This window comes from Nicotiana tomentosiformis, chromosome 8 (genome assembly GCF_000390325.3).
Source record: "Nicotiana tomentosiformis chromosome 8, ASM39032v3, whole genome shotgun sequence".
Lineage (NCBI taxonomy): Eukaryota > Viridiplantae > Streptophyta > Magnoliopsida > Solanales > Solanaceae > Nicotiana > Nicotiana tomentosiformis.
The window spans coordinates 146317142-146343505 of NC_090819.1; the positions used below are offsets into that span (position 1 = coordinate 146317142).

At 39.7% G+C, this 26364-nt stretch overlaps 1 long non-coding RNA gene across 1 annotated transcript; it reads right to left on the reverse strand.

Moving 5' to 3' along the window:
- Window positions 1–15600: 15600 nt before the first annotated feature.
- On the reverse strand, window positions 15601–25961 carry LOC138897000 (uncharacterized). Its single transcript, XR_011410715.1, has 3 exons — window positions 25830–25961; window positions 15716–15929; window positions 15601–15619 (listed from the first exon to the last, which is right to left on the reverse strand). It is a non-coding gene; the product is annotated as an uncharacterized lncRNA (long non-coding RNA).
- Between the last annotated feature and the right edge of the window lie 403 nt (window positions 25962–26364).

The window sequence follows — 26364 nt, forward strand, 5'->3', positions numbered from 1 at the left end:
AGGACTTTAAATTACTGAGTGTATTCTTACACACATACTTGTGGGTGATTCTATGTTTCCCGCAATTTAACACGGGTCCGACGACACCATCTCAATTGAGATTATTTCTTTTCTCCATTCTTATAAGCTTTAAAGTAAATTCCCTAACTCTCCAATCATTTCCGAATGGCCTGATTTTCACTTCGACACACGATATTAGTCTCAACTGGCTATGGTAACTCGTGCCTACGCACACATCAACCTTTTTGATAGTGTTGAAGTACTTCAAAAAAAGAAAATTCGGGTTGCTACATTCTTCCCCGCTTAGGATCATTCGCCCTCAAACACATAACATATTTATCTCTTCCTTTGCAAATCTCAATCCTCCAAATTTTACTAACTCCCAAAATTTTCAGAAATTTCGGCAGAGTCCCCCCTGTAATTGGGCCTATCCACCTGCTAGAGTAACACCAAAACCACTCCTAACAACACATCCACAACACAACAAAATACCACAAGGTATATATCAATAACACCAATCTCAGTATTACAAGCACTACATTATCATAATGATATCAGGATATGAAGCATATCACCACATCTTTGGTCTTAAAAGTTGTTCATAATTAATTCCAGCATCATCAATTAATCTCATATTAACTACCACCTCATTTCGAATTTTCACAACACTGACAACAGAATGTGAGGCATGAAGACCTCATGACTGCTTACTCGGATTGATGAGTCACATTTAACGTCACCTGGGAACTCATCTCATAGGTTAAAACTCAATATTTACAGCACGAAAATGGCTGAATATGTAGAGAAAATATACAAGAATTATCAGATAAGCCTAACAGGCATGACTCCCTATTAATATTATTGTACAATTAAATTTCACAAAGGGAGAATTTTAAACTCATAAATATTTTACCACAAGGACCTCGTCCTTATATAGCTAGCCCGGTTTAAATATTTCACATCATATAAAAATGCGAGGATCTCGTCCTCAACTCAGAATCACAAGTATTTTACACATTGAGCCAACTGAAATTTTCAATTTCCTTTCTTTTCTTCTGTTCAATATATTTCATAAACAATTTTCACAACATATAATGAACCCTCATACTGGTAGGGCATATAATTCATAAAAATTGGAATCAATTATTCCGAAATCACATCAAAACTCACAGTAGTGAGAAACAAAAAGTCACGATTGGACTTATAGCCCTCAATGATGTACAAAATAAAAATGATAGACACAAGCTAACATCATCAAACCTCCCAATAGGTATACACATGTGAGTGGTTCATAAAATTTCGAAGCTTACCCATAAGCAGAGCATAAGAGGAGGACTCACCTCAATATTCAGATCCAAATCAAATTAAGGGAAATCAGGATCATATCCTTTTTATAACAAATCAGGATCATACCTGTAACGACACCATCTGGTGTACCAGCCTCAACCAAATCATATCATTTATAACAACGAGTCGGGCATCCACCTCTTAGGCGCCCACTACCTGTCTGTCCTCCACCTCTAACTGACTGTGCACATGAAGTATTAACTGGAATAAAGCTTGTAGTTGGAGTGTTATGATGAAATCCACCCCTCCCAAGTCTGGGAAAATTTCTCTTGATGTGTCTAGTATCACCACACTCATAACAACCCATCTGAGGGTTCGACTGCTCGCATTGAGTCTGTGCCGGACAACTGGAATTAGGGCTGCTTATCGGGCGGATTAGGTGGTTAATTACTCTTAACGGTTTGGCTTAATGGTTATCGGCTTTTAAATGTATTAATCCGCTAGCCACCCGATAAGATATCAGGCGGATTGGTAACGGTTTAGCTCTTATCGGGCGGTTATTGGGCAGTTTATCGGCCTAATTCAATCTATATTGCGTTCATTAATTGTTTGTTGGCCGCCTAACATACAAATTCATAATAGAAAATTACACATTGAGTCTAGACATACATGTCTGTTAACGCTTACATAAGAATGATGTAGTGTGTCATGTGTTGTAGAGTGAAAAAAGTTGTGGCATAAGACTATTGTTTTTCTATTAAACATAGACAACATGCATTAATTTTAAAAAAATAAAAGCAGAGGTGAACCATAGACATCAGCTTAAACAATCTTGTTGTAGGGTGGGAGAATAAGCTAAGTTAAGCCAAGCCTGGGATCTTCTAATGCATAGTACGTAAGGGTTCTGATTATTTAGGAATTAGGTGTTAGAACTTAGAGATGAAGTACTAGAAGAAGTGGAAGGGTTTTTGATATATATATATATATATATATATATATATATATATATATATATATATATATATATATATTCTTAACGGGTTAACGGATTATCCGTTAAGAAAATTGAATAATCCGCCCCCAAACCGATAAGCCGTTGATAAAAAAAATTTAATCCGTTCCCCGTCCGTTAAACCGTTAACCCGATTTCGGTTTTCGATTTCGGTTCGATTTTGAACACCCCTAACTGGAATAACCATTATAGGAACCTCGTGCCGGTGGTGCATTAAAAGAACTTACTAGAACACCATGAGTATTCTGGAATTGTTTCCATGACCCCGTTGATACTAAAATATAGAATTATTAACGACGCGGGAATACCGCAGGCCCCAACATCATCCCATGCTAATTTCAGCTCTTAATCATATACAGGTTTCGGAGAACCTTTCAATACCACATAAATACATCTCAGGCCGAATCTCATATAACACATGACCCCTCAATCTGATCGTTGATAGTGGACTCCCTCATTTGGTGCGGAGCCATATGACACATTCCGATGATCCACAATACTAACCTTCATCGCTCGTAGGACACCGGTTGTGATGACCCAAAATGTCATCTTTAAATTTAATAATTAATTATGTATTCTAAGACCTCGAAAAGTACTATTTATCATTCCTCGACTTGCGTGCACAATCCGTAAAATTTCATGGAAAGTCTTTATGTGAAAAATGGATTTAAAATGTGGATTAGAGCTTTAAAACTCAATTGAGTTGACTTTGATCAATATTTTGAGCAAACGGACTCGGATTAGTATTTTGACAGTTCTGGTAGGTCCGTACCGTGATTTGGGACTTGGGAGTATGCCCAGAATCAAATTCCGAGGTCCCTAGCCCGAGATATGGAATTTTGAAGAAAAATTAAAATGTTTAAGTTCGAATAGAGGCCGGATGTTTAATTATGTGAAAACGACCCCGAAATAGAATTTTGATGATTTCAACAGCTCCGTATGGTGATTTTGGACTTAGGAGCGTGTTCGGAATTTTATTTGGAAGTCCGTAGTTAAATTAGGCATGAAATGGCTAAAAACAAGAATTTAAGTTTTAAATTAGGCATGAAATGGCTAAAAACAAGAATTTAAGTTTGGAAGTTTGACCGATGAGTTGACTTTTTGATACCGGAGTCAGAATCCAGTTCCAAAAATTTTCATAGCTCCGCTATATAATTTATGACTTGTGTGTAAATTTTGAAGTCAATCGGAGTTGATTTGATAGGTTCCGACATCTAATGTAGAAGTTGAAAGCTCTTAGTTTCATTAAGTTTGAATTGGGGTATGATTCATGGTTTTAGCGTTGTTTGATGTGATTTAGAGGTTTGACTAAGTTTGTATGATGTTTTAGAACTTGTTGGTATATTTGGTTGAGGTCCCGAGGGCCTCGGGTGATTTTCGGATGGTTAACGGATCAAAAATTGGACTTAAAAGCTGCTGCAGTGTTTCCTCTTTTGTTGGATATTCTGTGTTGATATCGAGCCTAGGTATCGAGCCCAGGGTTGACGAGACTCAGGCTCGAGCTTGAGATCGAAGCCACGATCGAAGGTCTAGCTCGAGGACATGATCTAAGGTAAGGCTCGAGGGCTAGGATCGAGACCCATGCTCGATGCCCTGATCGAAGGCATGCTCGATGCCCTGATCGAAGGCCTAACCTCGATGTCCTGATCGAAGGCCCAACCTCGATGCCCTAATCGAGGCCATGAACGAGGTCCAGGCTCGAGCCTGTGATCAAAGCCGCGATCGAGGCCCAGTTCGAGGACCAGTTCCGAAGGCTGCTGAGCAGTTTTATAAAAAGAGGGCATTCGTCCCATTTGCCATTTTTGACGAACTTGAGCTTGAGCAGAGGCGAATTTTGGCAGATTTTCAAGGGAAAAACATTGGGGTAAGTGATTCTAACTCGGATTTGGTCTGCATATACAAGTATATCATTGTTTTCACCATAAATTAGTGTGTTGAGATTTAAATTTGGGAAATTTTTAGAAATCTCATAGAAACGAATTTTTGAGATTTCGGTATCGATTCGGAGTCGGATTTGAGTGAAACTGGTATGGTTGGACTCGTAATTGAATGGATTGTCGGATTTCATAACTTTCACCGGATTCTGAGATGTGGACCCCACAAGCGAATTTTTAATTAATTTCGGGATCTTTTCTTAAAAATGTGGTATTTTCTTATAGAATTGATGCCTATAATATTTGATGATTGTATCGAATTATTTTGGCTAGATTCGAGCCAGACAGAGTTGGATAATCGTGGAAAAGGCCTTATAGTGGATTAAATTGGAGCAAGACGAGGTAAGTCTCTTGTCTAATCTTGTGAGGGGAAAATTACCTCATAGGTGATTAAAATTAAATAATTGTTGCTAATTGCGGGGGCTACGTACGCACGAGGTGACGAGAGTCCGTGCGTAGCTACTATTAATGCTAAAGTCCGGGTAGTTTAAGACTCAAAGCATGAATTACTTGTATGAATTGTATTCTTTATTAATTAAAATAATTTATGTATATATTGTGAATTGTCATGAAAAGTAGAAAAATATTAAATTTTCATATGCTTAATTTTTGTTTAAATCAATTAATTATTACAAGAAATTGTTCTCCTCCCAAATTTTATCTTTTAATAAATATACTCTCCTTCCGGAGGCACATAATAAAATGTCCTCCTTTCTTGTGGAGCGGGCCGAACGCCTCGGCAAGATAGATGCATCTATGGATCACGCGGCACGTCCCTCGGCAATGTACACGACACTCTGGATCGGGTCGTACGTCCTCGGCAGAAATCGTGCTTAATAATAATAATTACACGATACTTTAATAATTTATTTAAGCTTGTGAGGCTAATTAATAAATTGGAAAATCTTTAGAAATTAATGAATTATTATTCTTGCTTGTTAAGGAATTAATTGTTACTCATGTAAATGAGATTTAATTGATAAATTGGAAATTATTTGAATTGAAGGAATTTAATTAATATATTGAGAATTGTTACATTTGAAGGAATTTGATTATTTCCGCTGATTAAATAAATTATTATAAATTCTGTAATTTATGCTGATTTAAATATCCTAGTTTTATTTCAGTTATTATTGACCCATAGTGAGTGTCAAAGTCGACCATCCCGTCTCTACCACTTCAAGATTAGGCTTGATACTTACTGGGTACACGTTGTTTACGTACTCATACTACACTTGCTGCACTTTTTGTGCAGGACCTGAGACAGGTACTAGTGGAGGACCTATCATCACATACCCACGTCATCCCGAGGCATAGTGGTGAGCTGCCTTTCTGAGCCGTTCTGCAGCTACTAGTGTCTCTTCTTATATTTATATTCTGTCCATTTCATTTCAGACAATATTTGGAGTTTTGTATAATCTACTAGATACTCATGCACTTGTGACACCGGGTCTTGGCACACACATTGGTAGAAGTTGGTATTTTATTATTTTCTTGGAATAAAAGTTTAAACAATGTACGATTGACTTATTAGTTGGCTTGCCTAGCTGTAGTGTTGGGCGCCATCACGACCTATAGGTGAAATTGGGTTGTGACACCGGTCATAAGACACCTCAAGCCATCTATTTGGCGCATGTCATCCTCATGACAAGTAAACTGGCTTCCTCCAGTGCCTTGGTTGCGTATGTACCCTTCGCTAAATAAAATTCCCATACTAACTACATAGTCTCTAATACCACAAACTATTTCCGATCTACATCCACCTCGTGACCCTATCACAATTGTGATGATTAGGCAATTAATTAAACCTTCTTAATATCATACTTATCAACCAGATGTCAGAACCTGCTACACCTCAATGTGCACAACTGAATGATCTCTTAATACTTCTGCATTCTCGATCTGGACGACATGTTGTAATAATGGTTGAGCAACCGTGGGCCACTTATAACCCCTCTATAGTATCACAAACTGTTGGCGCATAGTTGATACCGAGTGCGCAATTTCATGCACGAGTGGATGCAAAAGAACATAAGATATATGCTTCAAGCTGAATAAATGTCGTACGATAAGGAATGAAAGAAGTAAAATTCCCTAATAATTCTGTAGCCTCTCGAAGATAAGTACAGACATCTCTGTACCGATCCACAAGACTCTACTAGACTTTTTCGTGACTCGTAGAACCTATGAACCTAGAGATCTGATACCAACTTTTCACGACCCAAAATCCCACCACAAGCGTCGTGATGGCACCTAGTCTCTAAGACTAAGTAAGCCGATTTCTATTACATTTCGAAGTCATTTTTTTTATAAACGAAACCAACAACGGAAATAATTATAACAACCTCCCAAGACTGGTAGTACTGAGTCACGAACTCTAACATAATACATGAAATGATCTCAATGATCGAATACTCAATACTGTTTGATTAAAAATTAATAGTACAATAAAATGAACAGACTCCAAGGGACTGTGACGACCAAGCAGCTCTACCTTGAATCTTTGCGATCACACTCTAACTCTGTCTAGGTCCGATACCTCCAATACCCGGCTCTGCACAAAAATGTGCAGAAGTGTAGTATGAGTACACCATGGTTGGTACCCAGTAAGTATCAAGACTAACCTCAGTGGAGTAGAGACGAGGTACAACCAAGACACTCACTAGTCAAATAACCTGTACAATATAGCAGTATACAATAGTACTGAAAAACAACTAGCAATGATAACAACAAACTCAACCGGTGACATAACAACAAGGCAATAAGAACATCATAATTATTACTCAGGCGAATAAGGAACACAAGTACAATCAACAAGTCAAGTCCTTCAAATATAAATCATTCACATATTATTCTTTAAGATAAATATCTTTCGAATATACTTCTTTTGAATAGTTATCTTTCAAATATAATTCTTTTCAATAAATATATTTTCAAGTAAAAGTCACCATATGACACCTCATTTCACAATCATAAAAATTACGGGTCTCAGCCCACTTTTATATTTTTCACGGCACCTCGGGCCCATATTTCTATCACCATCACACCGACAACTCACGTGTCAATAATAAAATCATGATATTTTTCTCCTGCACCTCATGCCCATATTATTTTCATAACTGCACGGACAACTCACGTACCAAAATATCAATGTATATAAGATCCGCATGATCAATTTATTTTCAATAAAGTAAGGTTAAAAATCTTTAAATCAAGTAAGAAATCAACAAAAAGATAAGTTTATTTTAGAAATCGTTTGAGTGAGGAAAAATTACATTTCCATTAAAATAAAGCATCAACTAAACTACTGATTTGGATATAGAATTTATTAAATTAAACATATTAAATTTTTTTCTTTTATTTAAAACAACTCAATCATCAAAAACAAGTACAACCGAAAAATACAAATTCTCAAAGTCTTGTACGAAAAAGTCAAGGTCAACACAATACACCAAGAAATACAAAATACTTAATATTAAGTCAAATAATACATCACGAAAAATACAAAAAATTTACAAATTACGGAAAAATAAAATAACCAAAGGCAAGTGCATCCCTAGAAAATATCAACAAAATGGCACTCCCGAAGTACCGCCTCGTAGTCCTAAAAGTAAATATGCAAGACAGGGGGAATCTCCTGAGATATTGCCTCCTAGTCCCAAATGTAAATATGCAGGGGAATCTCCCGAAATACCATTCCGTAATCCCAAAGTAAACGTGCAGGGGAATCTCCCGGAATACCGTTCCGTAGTCCCAAAGTAAATGTGCAGGGGAATCTCCCGGAATACCATTCCGTAGTCCCAAAGTAAATGTGCAGGGCAGGGGGATCTCCCGAAATACCGTTCCGTAGTCCCAAAGTAAATATGATTTTTCAACAACTGCACATCAAGTGCTCACATATCACAACTTGCCACAGAAATTAACAATACATCATTTTCCACAATAAGGAGTCCACGACTCGACCATAATGTGTACAAAATCTTAACAAAATATATTTCACATAAATTCAAGGTGGCAATCACACCAAATCATCATATAGAAACAATTTCAACAAAAAAGGATCTAGGCATGACAAATAGAGGATTTAATAAGTGCCAATAATTTCCAATTTAATACATATGGGCATCTAAGGATTTTTAATCAATGAAATTCATACATATAAACCAAGTACGTACTCGTCACCTCGCGTACATGGTTTTCAATTACAAAATTTACACATAAAACTCAATGCCTAAGGGAAAATCCCCCCACTCGAGGTTAAGCAAGACACTTACCTTTTTTTTGAAGTTAGGCCGATATTCCAAAATCGCCTTCTTGCTTGAATTGAACTCCGGACGGCTCCAATCTTTCTTGAGCCTTACTTACATTACTACGAAGTTCCGAAAATTCTAGCAACTTCAATATATTTAGAAGCATAATAAAAGTGAACCATAATTAGGAAGATTTTCAAGGTTTTAGCTCATTTGAGCATTTTATTAAGCACTAGGTGTGCAAATTTGGTTACAAGGTTCTTTTACAAGATTTCCTTCATTCCAAAACTCAATCTTTACTTATTTGATATCAAATCTTCCTACAAACCTTATTGGTACAATCATATATGCATAATACTCTTACACCCAAGAATCATACTCCCAATCACCAATCTTTTACCCCAAACTCGAAATTGAAGACTAGGGGTTGAATCTTACCTCTTTGATGGAGATCTTGTGATTAGCTTCCTTGATTCTTGAAGATTGGAGGATTAGAATGTTAGGTTCCCTCCTTGTCTCTCTAAAATGCTCTTACCTCTCTCTAAAACCCTCAGAAAAACACCCCAAAATAAGCCCCAAAGCCTATTTATCAAAATGGGGTCGGGTTATGAAAATAGAAAAATTAACCCTCCGAAAGCAGGTCTGCGGTCGCATAATGGACCGCAGAATGGGTATGCGGGCGGCAAAATTGATCGCAAAATCGGTGCCCAGAACTGGGCTCTTCTGGTCCATTCTGCGACTAGTTTGCGGTCGCAGAAGTACTTTTGCGATCGCATAACTGTTTTGCGATCGCATAATTGGTCGCAGAATTGCATTTTTCTAGCCTTTGGTAATTTGGTCATAACTTCTTGTAGGAATCTCGGAATGACGAACGGTTTGAAGCGTTGGAAACTAGACACATAGACCTTTCCTTTTATAGGTGACACACTATATAAATCTTCATATCAAGAGAGGTATGACCATTTGAAGTTAGGTCTTGTGCGAACTCACTTGAAACTTAGTCTATTATGAAATTTTCAACTTCAACATTCGATGCCGAAACCTATCGAATCAAGTCCGATTGGCCTCAAATTTTGCACACAAAATCATAAGTGACGTAACAGACCTATTTCAATTTCCAGAATTGGATTCTGACCTCGTTATCAAAAACTCAACCTTCGATCGAACTTTCCGAAAATCGTCTATTTTTCAACTTTCGCCAAAACGTGTCGAATTGTCCTACGAACTTCCAAATCCAAATCCGAACACGCGCCTAAGTCCAAAATCACCATACGAAGATATTGACATCATCAATATTCTATTCCGAGGTCGTTTGCTCAGAAGTTAACTCTTTCCATTTAAGCTTCAAAATGAGAATTTCTCTTTCAATTAAATTCTAAATCTTCCGAAAATCAAACTCGACCACACCCGCGGGTCATAATACATATTATGAATTTTCCCGGGACCTTAAGTCGTTGAATGGGGCATAAATTCTTAAAACGATAAGTCGGGTCATTACACCGCGCTATGCAAGCGAATCCGCAGTTATGACGAGGATTATTAGTACGTTATTACTTTTGGAGAAAATTACTACATTCGAAGAAAATAATTTTGAAATTTATTAAAAGTTAACTATCGCGCTACGCAAAAGAATCCGCAAGTTTAGCAATGGATTTATTAAGTTAAAAATTAACTAAAACTAACGAGTATGGTATGACATTATTGAATTCAATTATTGAATGTTAAACATTATGTTACGCAAGCGATTCCATGAAGTTAAAGCACACATACTAATTGCCTAGCGTCTAAATTAATTAAAAAGCGCTTTTTTATTTATTTATTACTTGTTCGACCAGAAAAAAATCTTATTATTATTAAAAATAATTTCTAACTAATGCAAGACATTAAACCCGGGTAAGCTTATGTTAAACTTTCATGGTATTGGGCCACTTATTTTATTTAACAAAAAAAATAATTTATTGATTTTAAAAAAAATGCCCATCTTACTTTCTATTGTCATTGGGCCTACAGATTTTAGCTTATTTGGCTCATGTTGCTTAAGAGCCTCGATGACCAAGACAACACAAAATAACAAGTATTCTTCTAAGCCCAAATTGCTTCTTACATTGATGTCCAAACTAAAATTATTTTTCATAAAAGAAACTTACATGCTAATTATTATCTTTTATCTTCTTAACCAACTATTTCTTAAGGACTAACACAATATTTTTACTCATCTACACCAATATGGCACTAATCAAACTACACCCATTAGCAAGATAAAAACCACGACTAAATATAAAAACTACAAAAAACGGTAATATTTTAATGCTAAAGAGAAGAGCTATATTATAACATTATGTTGACTATAATTCAAAGCATCAAAACATTTGAAGCTAGAAGTCTTTCTTAGATAATTATACATGAACCATGAAAGTAACTCACAGAAAAGATCCCAAACTAAACAAACATGGTTAAAAGTGAGGCCTTTATCTTTTTCTTAAACTAAGTAAACTTAACAGAATACAATTTCAATCACATATATAAAGAAGAAAACGAAAATTTAACTAATTTTTAACAGATTTACATGATGATAACACTAATATAATATTCATCTTGAAACAAAATCAGATCTAACATGTTCCATCAACCAAACCGGGATCAAATCCTTCTTATTATCATCAAGAATCTGCAATATAAGAATTTGAAAGTTACTTGATTTGTATAATAATAAAATACAGTAGTGCAACAATAAAAAATTCAGCAGCAAATACAGTAGAAACATCAACAACTCAACTGTTAAGACAATCCAGAAAACTCAACAAAAATGCTTGAAACTGATAGCTATCAACTTCACAAATTGCCTAAGGGATCTTTCTATTTTTCTCAAAGTTTTTGCTTTCAATAATACTCACAAAGCTCTGAAATTTCAGCTTGCTATATGTATTAAGTTGTTGATTTTTCTCAAAGATATATGTCTTTAAGCAACTCTCCAAGATGTGTGTCAGTGTAAGATCGAGTGTGAGCCCCCTTTATAGGAGAAGAGCAGCCCTTTAAATAGGCAAATTAAGTCAGATTTTTTGGACAGATTTTAGTTCACCAAAAGTCTGTCCAAAAGACTGACTTTGTATGCTAAACACTGTTCAAAAGCTGTAAAAAAAGTATTGTATTTGTCACCACACAATGACTTTTGAGTTTTGTACTCCAAAGTCTTTGCGCAGTAAAACAAACCAAACATGTACTATTCCTTCTCTAATTTCAGCTTTTATCAACACAAAATTCAAATACTCAAATCCTATAAAAATAAATTCACTAAGAACTTGAAACTTTTATTATAAACTATCATGACTAAGCGAATAGCTATTTCAAAATTAATGAATAACTAATTATCAGTGATTAATAACTATGAACGACTAAGCTAACATAGATTAAACATAACTAATAATAAAAATATAAATAATAATAATAATAAAAATAAAAAAATCATAAATTATGCTAGACATAAACTAACTACAATACAATTAGAAAAAATAGACAAAGGAAACGAGAATAGGGGTATACCAAACGAGGGCGTTCGGGGTGGTCTCCGAAATTTGGCCGGATTTTTAGTTGCCGGATTTTCGTGATGGAATTTCCATCAATAGGTAGGTCTTGATGAGCTCTATCCGTTGATGTAGGTATTGTGGGGGTGGTAGTGGCCGGAACTTCAAGAATTTGGACAAAAAAATGGCGGCTAAAGTTTCCTAGATCTAAAATTCAAGGAGTTTGAGGGGTTTTTGAAGGATTTGGTTTGGAGGTATGGAAAGAGAAGGTTGTGAAAATTACATGGTGTGAATTTGGGGGTGTTTGGAGGTGGTCCGCCACCAGTGGGCGATTTTCGTCGGCGACGACAGTGGTGGTGGAGGGCGGATCTGGGAGAGAGAGAGAGAGAGAGAGAGAAGAGAGAGGAAGAAGAAAATAATTATGGGGAAAATGAGGGCAATTGTCAAATTTTTGAGGCTTTAAATACCTCTTGAGAGATCAAATATGGACCATTAGATCAATGGGTGATCAATGGGTGAGATTTGATCTTGGGTCACTAAATAAAACGACGTAGTTTTGAGGCAAAACTACGTCGTTTCAGACCCTTTCAGTGGTAGCCCCTTATCTTGCACTCTTGGCCACTCTCTCTTTCAAATTTGGCCTAATTCCCTTATCAAACTTATTAAACTAAATTTACACAAATAAATTAATTAATTAAATAACTTATTCAAATGATCAATTAACTAGATTAATTCACCAATTGAACACTTAGTTAATTCCTAAAATGCACAAATGAAGAAAGAACTTTTTTTTGTAGGTATTTTTATGATAGGAAATATGCAATTAAAGACACAAAAAATGAGAAAATAATTAAAATAACAATACACTAATGACTTTAGGAGGTGTTAAAATAGTGCAAAAATTAGGTATTCACAAAAGTCACACAGAAAACATAAGTGTACAATAACAACTCAAGATAAAGGCATGAATGTATACATAACAAAAAGATATCACAATATAATGTATGTCCCTCGTCCTCGCTTGCACGGAAACACCCTTCGTGCCATGAACATATGATAATATAAAAATAATGGCACGGCATCACCCTTCGTGCTTTTACTCTCATCCTCACCTGATAATACAAATGAAATGGCACTGCATCACCCTTCGTGCTTTATACTCTCAATGGCACGACATCACCCTTCGTGCTTTACACTCTCAAATGGAACGACATCACCCTTCGTGCTTTACACTCTCAAATGGAACGACATCACCCTTCGTTCTTTACACTCTCAAATGGAATGACATCACCCTTCGCGCTTTACACTCTTCCTCACATGATAATATAATTCAAATGGCACGGCATCACCCTTCGTGCTTTACACTCTCCCTCACATGATAATATAATTCAAATGGCACGGCATCACCCTTCGTGCTTTACACTCTTCCTTACCAAGCACATGTATATCATTAACAAGCAAGGTAGGAAGCATAAATAATATCAAGAAGAGTGTTTAAACGACAACACAATACAACAATTCATATCACAATTTGCTCACTAGCCACAACCAAATTCCAAAGATGTAGCAAAATCAATAAATTTCTCAACAAATAGCCCAAGGCTCCACACAACATATATAAAACCTCAAAACGATAGAAATGGAAAATACTCAGTATATGGCAATGCCTTCATTAATCCAAATTCTTGATAATTATATTAACGCCTCAGTTTAAACTTATTTAATTAATTATTTGCATATGAAAAATACATAATATAATTATTTTCAGGAAATATCAAATCAACAAACTCACGGAATTCACATAAATATTCAAGTGTCAATCACATCAAATTGTCATATAAAAGCAAATTCGACAAACAGGGATTTAGGCATGGCAAATAGAGGATTTAATAGGAGCCAACAATTATCCGATTTACTACATAATAATGCCTAAGACTTTAACCCAATATATTTTGCACATATAAGCCCGAGTACGTACTCGTCACCTCGCATACACAGATTTTCACATTTCACAAAATGCACATAAGACTCGATGCCTAAGGGGTAATTCCCCCACTCAAGGTTAGGCCCTTTTTAAAGTTATGCCGATATTCCAAAATCGCCTTCTTGCTTTAATTGACCTTCGGACAGCACAAATCTATCCAAATTAATTGTACAACTTCATTAAAATTTGTCAGAAATAATTTCGGATAATAAAACGTCGACTTAAAATTTTATTCTAAAAAGTCAACCAAAGTCAAAGCGGGGCTCGCCTCTCAGAACCCGACATAATTTTCATGAAATACGAATACCCATTCCGACACGAATTCAACCATACCAATTTTATCAAATTCCGATAACAACTCGACCTCCAAATCTTAAATTTTTATTTTTGGAAGATTTTGCAAAAAATCTTGATTTCTTCCATTTAAATCTGAATTAAACGATGAGTATAACCATAGATTTATGAAATATAATCACTTTAGGATATAGAACACTTACCCCAACCAAGCTTGTGAAACCCCCCTCCAGAATCGCCTAAATCCGAGCTCCAAAAATCCAAAACGAAAATGGCGAAATGACCATTTTTGGTCCTTAATGTTTCTGTCCAGTTCCGCTTCTGCGGTACAATTGGTCGCATCTGCGGTCTCGCTTTTGCGAGACAAAACTTGCATTTGCGATTTTTCACTGCCCAACCCAAGCTCGCACCTACAGACGAAATGCCGCGGATGCTTCATCGCAGAAGCGATGGACAAATGTGCACATGCGACGCTTGTCGCTTCTGCGGTCCTACCTCCGTTTTTGCGGTCCCGCAGGTGCGGAACATGCATCGCACCTGCGACCTCTGCCCAGGCTTCCCAACTTCACTTCTGCGAGCTCAACCTCACTTCTGCGATGAAGCATCTGCAGAAGCGAGAACACCAGCAATCAAAATTCCAGCAGTCCTAATTGTCTAAAAATCGATCCGTTAACCATCCGAAATCCACTCGAGGTCCTCGGGACCTCAACCAAATATACCAATACGTCCCAAAAGATAATACGAACTTAATCGAGGCTTCAAACCCCGTCAAATAATGCCGAAATTATGAATCGTGCATCAAATCAAATTATGAGTTTTCAAATCTTTCAACTTCTATATTTGCGTCGAAACATATCAAATCAATCCGCAATGACTTCAAATTTTACACACAAGTCGTAAATAATGTAATGGATCTGTTCCAATTTTCGGAATCGAAATCCAATTTCGTTATAAAAAATTCAACCTTCGGTCGAACTTTCCAAAATCTTCTATTTTTCTAACTTTTCCCAAAATGCGTCGAATTGTCCTACGGACTTCCAAATCCAAATACGAACATACGCCTAAGTCCGAAATCATCATACGAAGCTATTGACACCATCAATATGTTATTCCGGGGTCGTTTGCTTAAAAGTCAACTCTCCGGTCAACTCTTTCCATTTAAGCTTCAAAATGAGAATTATTCTTTAAATTAAATTCCGAATCTTTCGAAAATCAAACTCGACCACACACGCGGGTCATAATACATATTACGAAGCTGATCGAGACCTTAAGTCGCTGAACGGGGCGTTAATTTTTAAAACGATAAGTCGGGTCGTTATAAGTTGTTGAATGACCATCTCCACAAAAGCCATTATTTACACCACATTTCAGATCACATTAACCCAATATAATTATATTAAGCATGGAAATATATATCCATAATTAGTTCATACCATGCCTCTAGAATCGGGTTTACCAATAATTGCCTGGCAAGCTAGCCTCCAATTCTTTGGATTGTGAAAAATATAACAAATTAATGTAGAATATTATATACTGTAATAAAGTAGTTATAATTGCTCAAGAAATGAAGATTCATACCCGTTTTAATTCATCGTGATTGTTCTCCTTCTCAGTACGAGGGTTCAGTAGCTCCTTTCCTTCAACAACCTAATTGTTAATACAAGCACCGTAAAATACTTTGTAAGTAATCTGGGATAGGGACATAATCAAAGTTTAAAAAGCATGCCACTAATTAATAAAACATCTACGACTCTATGAGTTGTATGTATATGGCTCACCTCAACTAAAGAAGTCCCACAAGTTCCTCCCCCCCCCCCCAATTAAGCAAAGGCCTTGCCTTAGAAACACAAGCACTATTATACATTTAGAAAAGGAAATTAAGTTGGTAAATTAAATTAAAGCAAGAAGAGAAAGAAAAAAGAACAGAATTAATGATGAATGAAATTTATAAGTGTTTACCCGAAAAATCGGATAAAGTTGAATTTATGTATGGTTCTAAGGGCAAGTAGATTCCTCTGATATGAAAATAACAATGTACGTATTTATGATGCAAAAATAGAAGATGATGAACAAAGACACTAGGTGAGCTTTAGAAAGATAAACACAATGAATTCTTAATTCCCAGTGAAAAGTGTCCTCTATTACAAACTCTCCTGCCCTTTATAGCCAAGGATTGCTACTTTATCTATAGCAACATGATGGAATAAAAAATTACTAGTGGAGGACCCATGATGGTATGTCTCCTCCTTAATTCCCGCAGAGATTCTCTCCTTTGGTGCGGTTGTAACAGATTTTGTCTGTGAGCTCGATACCGACTCGAGTTCGGTACCGGATCGGAACCTCGGCCTTGATTTCGAGCTAGGTGATCACTTTTGGGAATCGATGTTCGGGACCTGTATCGACCGATGTTACCTCGGTTGATTCGAATGTCCGGGCTCGACGCCCCCATCTCGGAATTCGCTCGGGGTCTCCATGAAGGTATCCCTCGACTGAAATGCCGTCCTCGATCGATCTTCACGACTGAGGATCGATTTTAACCGTATACAGATAGCCCCCTCATTTCTCGGAAAGGAGATGATGAGGAACGATGTGATTTCCCTAGGGTTCGACCGACTCGACAATGACGTTTCTATCGGCTTTGACCATGACGTGCGTGATAGCTGTCCCATCGATTTTGTTTTATCGAGGCATTTAATGTGCGTCAGTCGGTGGTCGGCCACCACTAGACGAATCGCCATGCCTTATAAATGATTTTCGCATACAATGTTTTCCACTTCTGTGCTTCCTCTTTTCCCAAATTATCTCTGATTAGTTTCTTTTATTTCATCGTTTTAGTGCCGTTTATACCAGAGTTTTGGTGTCGTCCCCTCTTTTACCTTTCTTTGTGACTTTTTCTTCTCGTATTAATGGCGAAAACTTCAAAAATCATACCTCTCAAGGAGAAAGCTTCTTCCTCACGACTGTATGACGATAAGGCGCCGACCGAGCCGTTAGTTCAAGATTATATTCCCGGCCCGTGTATTTTAAAGGCTGATTTTAAAGTGGAGAATCCTTCGTCCGTTCCGGGTCGGTGCGAGCACGTATCGATGTATATGTGCTCTATAGCGGAGGTTAACCTCGAGGCCGTCAGGAAAGATTGCGGCTGGGGTTCTGAGGTTGAGATACAAATCCCCTTCTCCGATGAGAGCGTCACTACCTATGTTGAGGGATTTCTGAGTGTTTACACCTACCCTTTCACGTTGGGAGTTGTCGATCCTGTGATTTTTGATTTCTGCAGGAGATATCAGGTCACCCTCGGCCAAATTCATCCTTCCTTATGGCGTATAGTCATCTTATTGCGTTTCTTCTCTGTCAAAGCCAGAGGATTGGATTTTTCTCTGAGCCACCTTATACGGCTCTATCGGCCTCAGATTTATCGTGGACTTATTAGGCTATATCATCGGGCATCGAAGGCTTTGATGTCGAGCATCGATGAAGACAAGGATTGAGGCTGGATGGGTCGATATGTTCGGGTGAGGACTCGTGATCTTATCCCGGAGGAAAAGATGCCGTTTCCTGAAAAATGGAACTTCGACCGTAAGTGAACCGTGTTTGCTTTTCGTGTCTTTTTCCATGTTTGCTAATATTGTTTTTCTGATGTCTAGCTGCACCTTGGATGCCACAAGCTGTGCCTGATCTCGAGGATTAGGTTCGAAAGTTAGCCTCGACTTCATCCTATGCCGAGCGCGCTTGGCGTGATTTGGCTAAAGGTAGATGGGAGGCCAAGAATCATGGTGAGGTTTGGTTCCTATTTCTCTTGAGGTATATTCTGCGTTCATTTCGTTATTGATTTTTCCCTTGTATATAGGTGTAGCTAGGGATGCCGTTCTGCGGCCTTTGAGCGTTGATGAAGGCAACAAACCCCCAGTCCTGGAACAGGGGCAAGAAAAGAAACGAAGGGCTTCCTCTCGGTCGGAGGACCCTAAGCCCAAAACTCGAACGGTGAGGAGAAAAATCATTACCCTTTCGATCGACTCGGTCCATCGACAGAGGGAGGAAGAAGAAGAAGATAGCTCCTCGGCTTTGGTAGTCCGACCCGCGGAGGCAGTCGAAGTTGTTAGAGCCGCTGAGCCGATGGCGGCCGTGCCCATCGGGGTTGGTTCCGAAAACCTAGATCTCGATCGAAGTACTCCGAGTGATTTGCTCGGGGCAATGACAATGGGCCATTCACCTTCCCTTCCGTCATTTTCTGAGGAGGCGTTGAAGGAGGCTCGAGAGCTGAAGGCTCCCGATATCGGTGCTGGCTCAGGTGCAGCGGATCCTTTTAAGGATTGTTTTACCGGTGTTGATGACCGTTCCGATATCGGTGATGCCTCTCTTTTGTTAGAGGAAGCTCAGCATTTTATTACTCGGGTAATGATTTTTTCGTACTTGGCTTCTTTGTTCTTTTCCATACAGCTTTTGTTAGAGGAAGCTCCTCGTTTTGATGACAGTTCCTCACTGTGCAGGCCACCGGTAGGTTTCAGGTTGATCTTAGCCAGTGTGAGGCCGAACTCCGGAAGGTCTTAGGTGAGAGGGATGACCTTCGGCTTCTTTGTAGCAAGAAGGAGGAGGCTATTAAGGACCTTCAAGCGGATTTGGCTAAGGCCCGTGAAGAAAGGGTCGAGCTCGATCAGAAGGTGAGCCTTGTTCTGTTAAAGTATGGATTCGACTCGACTGTGGAAGTTAACCATCCGTTGTCTCAGTTGCAGCAAAAGATCGAGAAGATCGGGCTACTTCAAGAGGAGGTCGATCAAATCCGGGCCGAATGCAACCAGTGGAAGGAGACTATTGACCGCCTGGCAGCGGAGAAAGAAACCATCTTAACAAAGTTACTATCAGCCGACGTTCAACTTCGAAACATCAAGCAAAAGGTGTTGGCTCAGACTAAGAAAATCGATGAGCTTGAGATACGACTTGCTGAGGCTAAGGTGGAGGTTGAGTCGTCAAAAGTCTTGGCGGACAAGTCTATCGCTGTATATCGAGCTGATGCCGAGGCTGCTCAGGTGGAGGCCCGGGAAGCAGCGAAGATTGCCGATGCTCGAGCTCATTGGGTTGCCGAACTTGTTAAGGGTAGATCTCGGAGGGAGACCCTCGAGGAGATTCATGCTCGAGGTTTCGATATTACCGAAGAGGTAAGAAAGGCAAAAGAGCTTGAAGCGGAAGCTGAAGCCTTGGCTTCTGATGATGACGACGATGATAACGATGATGGTAGCAAAAGCGGGTCCGAGGGTGGGGAAGACCTCGACCCAGAAGCTTAGAGTCTGATTCTCATTACCTGTAAATTAATTACGTAGGCAATTTTGTATATATATGACAAGGTTGATTTTGCTTGTTAACGTAAACTCTGAGTATTGGGTCCTTGTTCGAACTTAGCAGCCCATAGGCTCAACGGTTGACTGAGTATTTCGAATATGATATAGTTATATAGCCTGTAGGCTTAATGTTCGAGTGATTATTTCGAACTCGAGAAAATGTGGAAGCCCGTAGGCTAAATATACGAGTGATTATTTCGAACTCGACGTTGAAGTAACCCGTAGGCTCAATGGTCGGCCGAGTATATCGAACATGATATGGGAGTAGCCCGTAGACTTAATATTCGAGTGATTATTTTGAACTCGAGAAAATGTGGAAGCCCGTAAGCTAAATATACGAGTGATTATTTCGAACTCGACGTTGAAGTAACCCGTAGGCTCATGGTCAGCCGAGTATATCGAACATGATATAGGAGTAGCCCGTAGACTTAATATTTGAGTGATTATTTCGAACTCGAGAAAATGTGGAAGCCCGTAGGCTAAATATACGAGTGATTATTTCGAACTCGACGTTGAAGTAACCCGTAGGCTCAATGGTCGGCCGAGTATATCGAACATGATATAGGAGTAACCCGTAGACTTAATATTCGAGTGATTGTTAATTTTGGTTGCATAATAAATCTCAAGCAATTGTACATATGTTTTGGGGCAATCAAATATGAGCATGGTTTATTTTGACCATTTTGGCTCTTACAAATTTTTCTCTATTGTTGTGAGAAGACTTTGTTGCATCTGAAATCGATGTATTTGAGGGCCTGGTGCCCCCCGGTATTCGAGGCCGTTCGGGTTGAGGGTCGAAAGCCTCGAATACTATTTTGTCAGCGCAGCACGATCGATGGTTGCCTCATTAAAAACCTTGGCGCAAATCATTAAAAACCCAGGTTAAGCTAGTAGAATTTATTTCGGCGTGCCCTTCCTCGATTATAGATCTTGAAAGTTGAACGACAGTTTCCGAGTTCAAATCATTCACCTCGACTGATGATCCCAAATTAGCAAGCGCATCGGCCTCGTTATTCTGTTCTCGTGGAACATGTCGTAGACTCCATTGTTTGAAATGGTTCAAAGTGACGAGCAGTTTGTCCAAATACCTTTGCATTCTGCCTTCTCGGACTTCGAAGGTTTTGTTTACTTGACTCACCACTAGCAAAGAGTCGCAATTGGCCTCAACGACCTCCGCTCCCAGATTTCTAGCTAGCCCGAGACCTGCAATTATGGCTTCATACTCGGCCTTGTTGTTAGTTAACCTTATAGTTTTAATAGCTTGCCTAATAATGTTACCCCCGGGAGATTTTAAAACTATGCCTAGCCCGTATCCCTTTACGTTCGAAGCTCCATCCGTAAAGAGGATCCATGCCCTCGTTGATAAATTTGATTTTAACAGTAGTTCTTTTTTGACTTCGGGTACGAGGGTCGGTGTGAAATCGGCCACGAAGTCTGCTAAAATTTGAGACTTGATGGTTGTTCAAGGTCGATATTCGATATCGTACCCGCTGAGTTCGATGGCCCATTTGGCCAATCGGCCCGATAGTTCGGGCCTATGCAAAATATTACGGAGTGGGAAGGTGGTTAATACTCTTATGGGGTGGCATTGGAAGTATGGTCGTAATTTCCTAGAGGCTCTAACCAGCGCAAGCGCCAATTTTTCCAAGTGCAGGTATCTAGTTTCCGCTTCCCCTAAGGTCTGACTTACATAGTAAACTGGAAATTGCGTACCTTTCTTTTCTCGAACTAGGACACTGCTTATGGCGACTTCTGATACTGCCAAGTACACGTAAAGTTTTTCGTCGGTTTTTGGAGTGTGTAGCAGTGGTGGGTTCGATAGATATCGTTTCAGTTCTTGCAATGCTAGTTGGCATTCCGGTGTCCAAGCGAAGTCGTTCTTCTTTTTGAGTAGAGAGAAAAATTTGTGGCTTCGATCTGATGATCTCGAAATGAGTCGGCCTAGGGCTGCTATTCTTCCTGTTAACCTTTGTACAGCTTTCACGCTATTCACGATGGTGATGTCTTCAATGGCCTTGATTTTGTCTGGGTTAATCTCGATTCCCCGATTTGACACCATGAAGCCGAGGAACGTACCTGAGCCGACTCCGAAAGCACATTTTTCGGGGTTGAGCCTCATGTTGTATTTCCTCAGAATATCGAATGTTTCCTGCAAATGGGTCAGATGGTCCTCTGCGCGCAGGGACTTGACTAACATGTCATCAATATAGACTTCCATTGATTTACCTATTTGTCCTTCAAAAATTTTATTTACTAGGCGTTGATAAGTAGCTCCTGCATTTTTTAGCCCGAAGGGCATTATGTTATAACAATATGTTCCATATCTGGTCACAAACGAAGTCTTTTCCTGGTCTTTTGGGTTCATCTGGATTTGATTATACCCGGAATAGGCATCGAGAAAAGTAAGGATCTCGTGGCCGGCCGTGGCATCGATCAAGTGATCGATGTTGGGCAGTGGATAAGAATCTTTGGGGCATGCTTTGTTCAAGTCCTTGTAGTCTATACACATTCTAAGTTTGTTTCCCTTTTTAGGCACTACGACCACATTGGACAACCATTCGGGGTATTTTACCTCTCTAATGGATCCTATTTTGAGCAGTTTAGTTACCTCATCTTTTATGAATGCGTGCTTCACCTCCGATTGGGGTCTTCTTTTTTGCTTCACCGATCTGAATCTAGGGGACACACTTAGTCGATGTGTCGTTATGTCCGGTGGGATTCCTGTTATATCTAAATGGGACCAAGCAAAGCAATTAATGTTATCGATAAGAAATTGAATAATTTTCCTCCTGAGTTCGGGTCTCATACCCCTTCCCAGGTATACCTTTCGTTCGGGCCAGTGATCGATCAAAATGATCTGTTCCGATTCCTCAATAGTTGATTCGGTGGCATCGGAGTCATCGGGGGTCACGAAGGATCGAGGGATCCACTGATCACTATCTTCTTCGATGCTCTGCTTATCTGGCTGGGTCGGGGCCGATGTCTTTGGTTGCTATTTGGCGTTCCGGTCTTCGACTGTGCCTCCTTTTGAACCCGATCCATTCGCTGGCGAGGACGAAGATGTTGGTTTTGCTTCTTCGATGGAGAACATTTCTTTTGCGGCTGGTTGTTCTCCGTACACTACTTTGACGCCTGTCGGTGTTAGGAATTTGAGGACTTGGTGTAGGGTCGAAGGTACAGCTCTCATGTTGTGGATCCACGGCCTTCCGAAAAGGGCGTTATATCTCATATCGCCTTCGATCACGTGAAACTTTGTTTCCTGAATTGTTCCGGCGACGTTTATCGGTAGGGTTATCTCGCCTTTGGTAGTTTCGCATGCCATATTGAATCCGTTTAAAACCAAAGTTGCGGATACGACCCGGTTTTGTAGGCCGAGCTGTTTTTCGACCTTCGATCTGATGATATTGGCCGAGCTACCTGGATCAATTAACACACGCTTAATCTTCATTTTATTCATGAGTACGGATATTACCAGTGCATTGTTATGGGGTTGGATGATTCCCTCTGCATCTTCATCATTGAACGATAAAGTCCCTGGGGGAGTGTAATCTTGAATTCGAGGTCGCTTTTCCCTCACAATCGATGTTTTAGCACGTTTGAGTATAGGTCCCTGAGGGGTATCGATGCCGCCGATGATCATGTGAATGATGTGTTGTGGCTCTTCTTCTTCGTTTCGTTTGCCGAAGTCCCTGTTTTTAAAATGGTTCTTCGCCCTATCACTCAAAAATTCCCTGAGGTGCCCTTTGTTAAACAAGCGGGCTACTTCCTCTCTTAATTGTCTACATTCTTCCGTTTTGTGACCATGGGTGCCATGATACTCGCATATTTGATTGGGATTCCTTTGGGCCGGATCGGTCTGCATGGGTCGAGGCCATCGGGTATCTTTGATGCGTCGGATGGCCGATACGATGGAGGATGTGTCGATGTTGAAATTATATTCCGATAATCGAGGAACTTCTACAGGATTGGCATGTTTATCAAAACCTCTCTTGCTCATAAGTCCCCAAGAAATTTGCCCCCGATCATATCTGCGGTTATTCCTAACTGTCTCATGCGCCGAACTGTGGTTCACCCGATCTGTGACGTACGGTTGATATCGGTCTTTGTTTGACCTTTGTTCTCTGTTGGTTTCCTTCAGAATTTTAGTGGTTGCGCGGTTCTGACATGTGGGTTCATACGAAAATCTCAATTGATCATCTTCGACCCTGATTTTCGATTGGTACCGATTGTGTATATCTGCCCAAGTTATTGCAGGGTATTCGATCAAGCTTTGTTTCAGCCGACGTGATGCTGTCGAACTCAATTCGTTCAACCCTTGGGTGAAAGCTTGTACGGCCCAGTCGTCTGTGACTGGTGGCAAATCCATGCGTTCCATTTGAAACCGGGATACGAATTGCCTCAATATTTCGTCACCCTTTTGTGTTACTTTGAATAGATCTGATTTCCTCGTTGCGACCTTCACGGCACCAGCATGTGCTTTTACGAACGAATCTGCTAACATGGCAAAAGAATCGATAGAATTCGGTGGCAAGTTGTGATACCAGATCATTGCTCCTTTAGCGAGGGTCTCTCCAAAGTTTTTCAATAATACGGACTCGATCTCATCGTCTTCCAAATCGTTGCCTTTGATGGCACATGTATAGGAGGTGAGATGTTCGTTCGGATCGGTCGTGCTGTTATATTTGGGAATTATGGGCATACGAAACTTTTTTGGGATCGGTTTCGGGGCCGCGCTCGATGGAAAAGGTTTTTGTATGAATTTATTCAAATCCAGCCCTTTCATCATGGGCGGAGCCCCCGGGATCTGATCGATCCTAGCATCATATGTTTCGATTTTTTTGTCGTTGGCTTAGACTCGTTTTGTGAGCTCCTCGAGCATTTGAGCTATTTCAGGAGCGGTTCCTGATTTTTGCTCGTTCGATTTCACCGTGTCGGGTTCCGTTCTGGGGGTTACTTCTCGAAGAAGCGGATTGGAGTTTGGATTACTCCGCATATGAGTCTGGCTCTGCAACTGAGCTACCGCTACTTGTTGGGCTTGTAGCATTTTCAAAAATCATGCGCAAGCTCACCCCGATTTCCCCCGTGCTGTGGGTGTCTCGGGCTATGGGTCGAGCGCCACCCTGAATGCTTCTTTCCTGCTCGGAACGTTGATTCGCTTCTAGAGCTATTCGTGAATTGATATCTACTGGTACTTTGGCTCGAATTTAGGGTTCCTCGATTCGAGACTCGTTGACGTTGTTGGGTAGCCTTTCGGCCACGGGCACCAAGTTGTTGGTTTCATCCTGAAGGCCGGCTTCGAGGTCGATTGGCAGAGCCATTGCTGACATGAAGTTGTAAGCTGGAGTGTATTTTATATTTGTATCAAATAATCACTTGTTATCCTTAGCCCCACGGTGGGCGCCAAACTGTTTACCCGAAAAATCGGATAAAGTTGAATTTATGTATGGTTCTAAGGGCAAGTAGATTCCTCTGATATGAAAATAACAATGTACGTATTTATGGTGCAAAAATAGAAGATGATGAACAAAGACACTAGGTGAGCTTTAGAAAGATAAACACAATGAATTCTTAATCCCCAGTGAAAAGTGTCCTCTATTACAAACTCTCCTCGCTTTTATAGCCAAGGATTGCTACTTTATCTATAGCAACATGATGGAATAAAAAATTACTAGTGGAGGACCCATGATAGTATGTCTCCTCCTTAATTTCCGCAGAGATTCTCTCCTTTGGTGCGGTTGTAACAGCTTTTGTCTGTGAGCTCGATACCGACTCGAGCTCGGTAGCGGATCGGAACCTCGGCCTTGATTTCGAGCTAGGTGATCACTTTTGGGCATCGATGTTCGGGACCTGTATCAACCGATGTTACCTCGGTCGATTCGAACGCCCGGGCTCGACGCCCCCATCTCGGAATTCACTCGGGATCTCCATGAAGGTATCCCTCGACTGAAATGCCGTCGTCGATCGATCTTCACGACCGAGGATCGGTTTTAACCATATACAATATACATATATTTATATATGTACGTACCTAAGGTCCATACAACTCCACATTAGCATGTCTCTAAGTTTTTTACCACCACAATCTTTGCGGAGCTGCACGTCAGGTGTCTCATCTAGTAGTAATACTGTTCGAACAAAGAATACATATTAATTATTACTAGTATATATGCATTCATTACCAACAGAAACACAAGTACTACTTAGTAGCACTCACGCTGACAAATGCAAATTTCACAGAAGCCTCTTCTTCATCTTCCTGGAGTGCTCCAATACTTGCCTTTTCTGGAACAGTACCAACTGCTCTGATTTTCGTTCTACTAAAACTAAGGCTCGGAGAAGCTACCTTCTTGTTTTTGAAAATAGACGATTGAGATACGTAAGCTTGTATATGGTCGAAATGAATCTCAGCCTTGGCATGTCCGGTACGGTTCGAAAGATGGTGTATCGAAGTAAGATCCCGAAGAGGGGAACGAACTAACCTAGGGCCCGGGGAGGCCGGTCCGTGTTGAGATCGATATCATAATCAAACTCGAACAAGAATCGAACCATGGCGCGGGTTCGAAGCCAAGATCACGAGTTCGAGCCGAAGTCAAGCTCGAACCAAAATCGAGGATTCTAAGCAAGATCGAGCTCGCAGACAAAAGCCGTTGTAATCCCACTAGAGGGAATCTTGGAAGAAATTATGGGAAAGATGATTTATCATGGGTCTCCCACTGAATGTTTATTTTATTATACTTGGAGCCAAACCC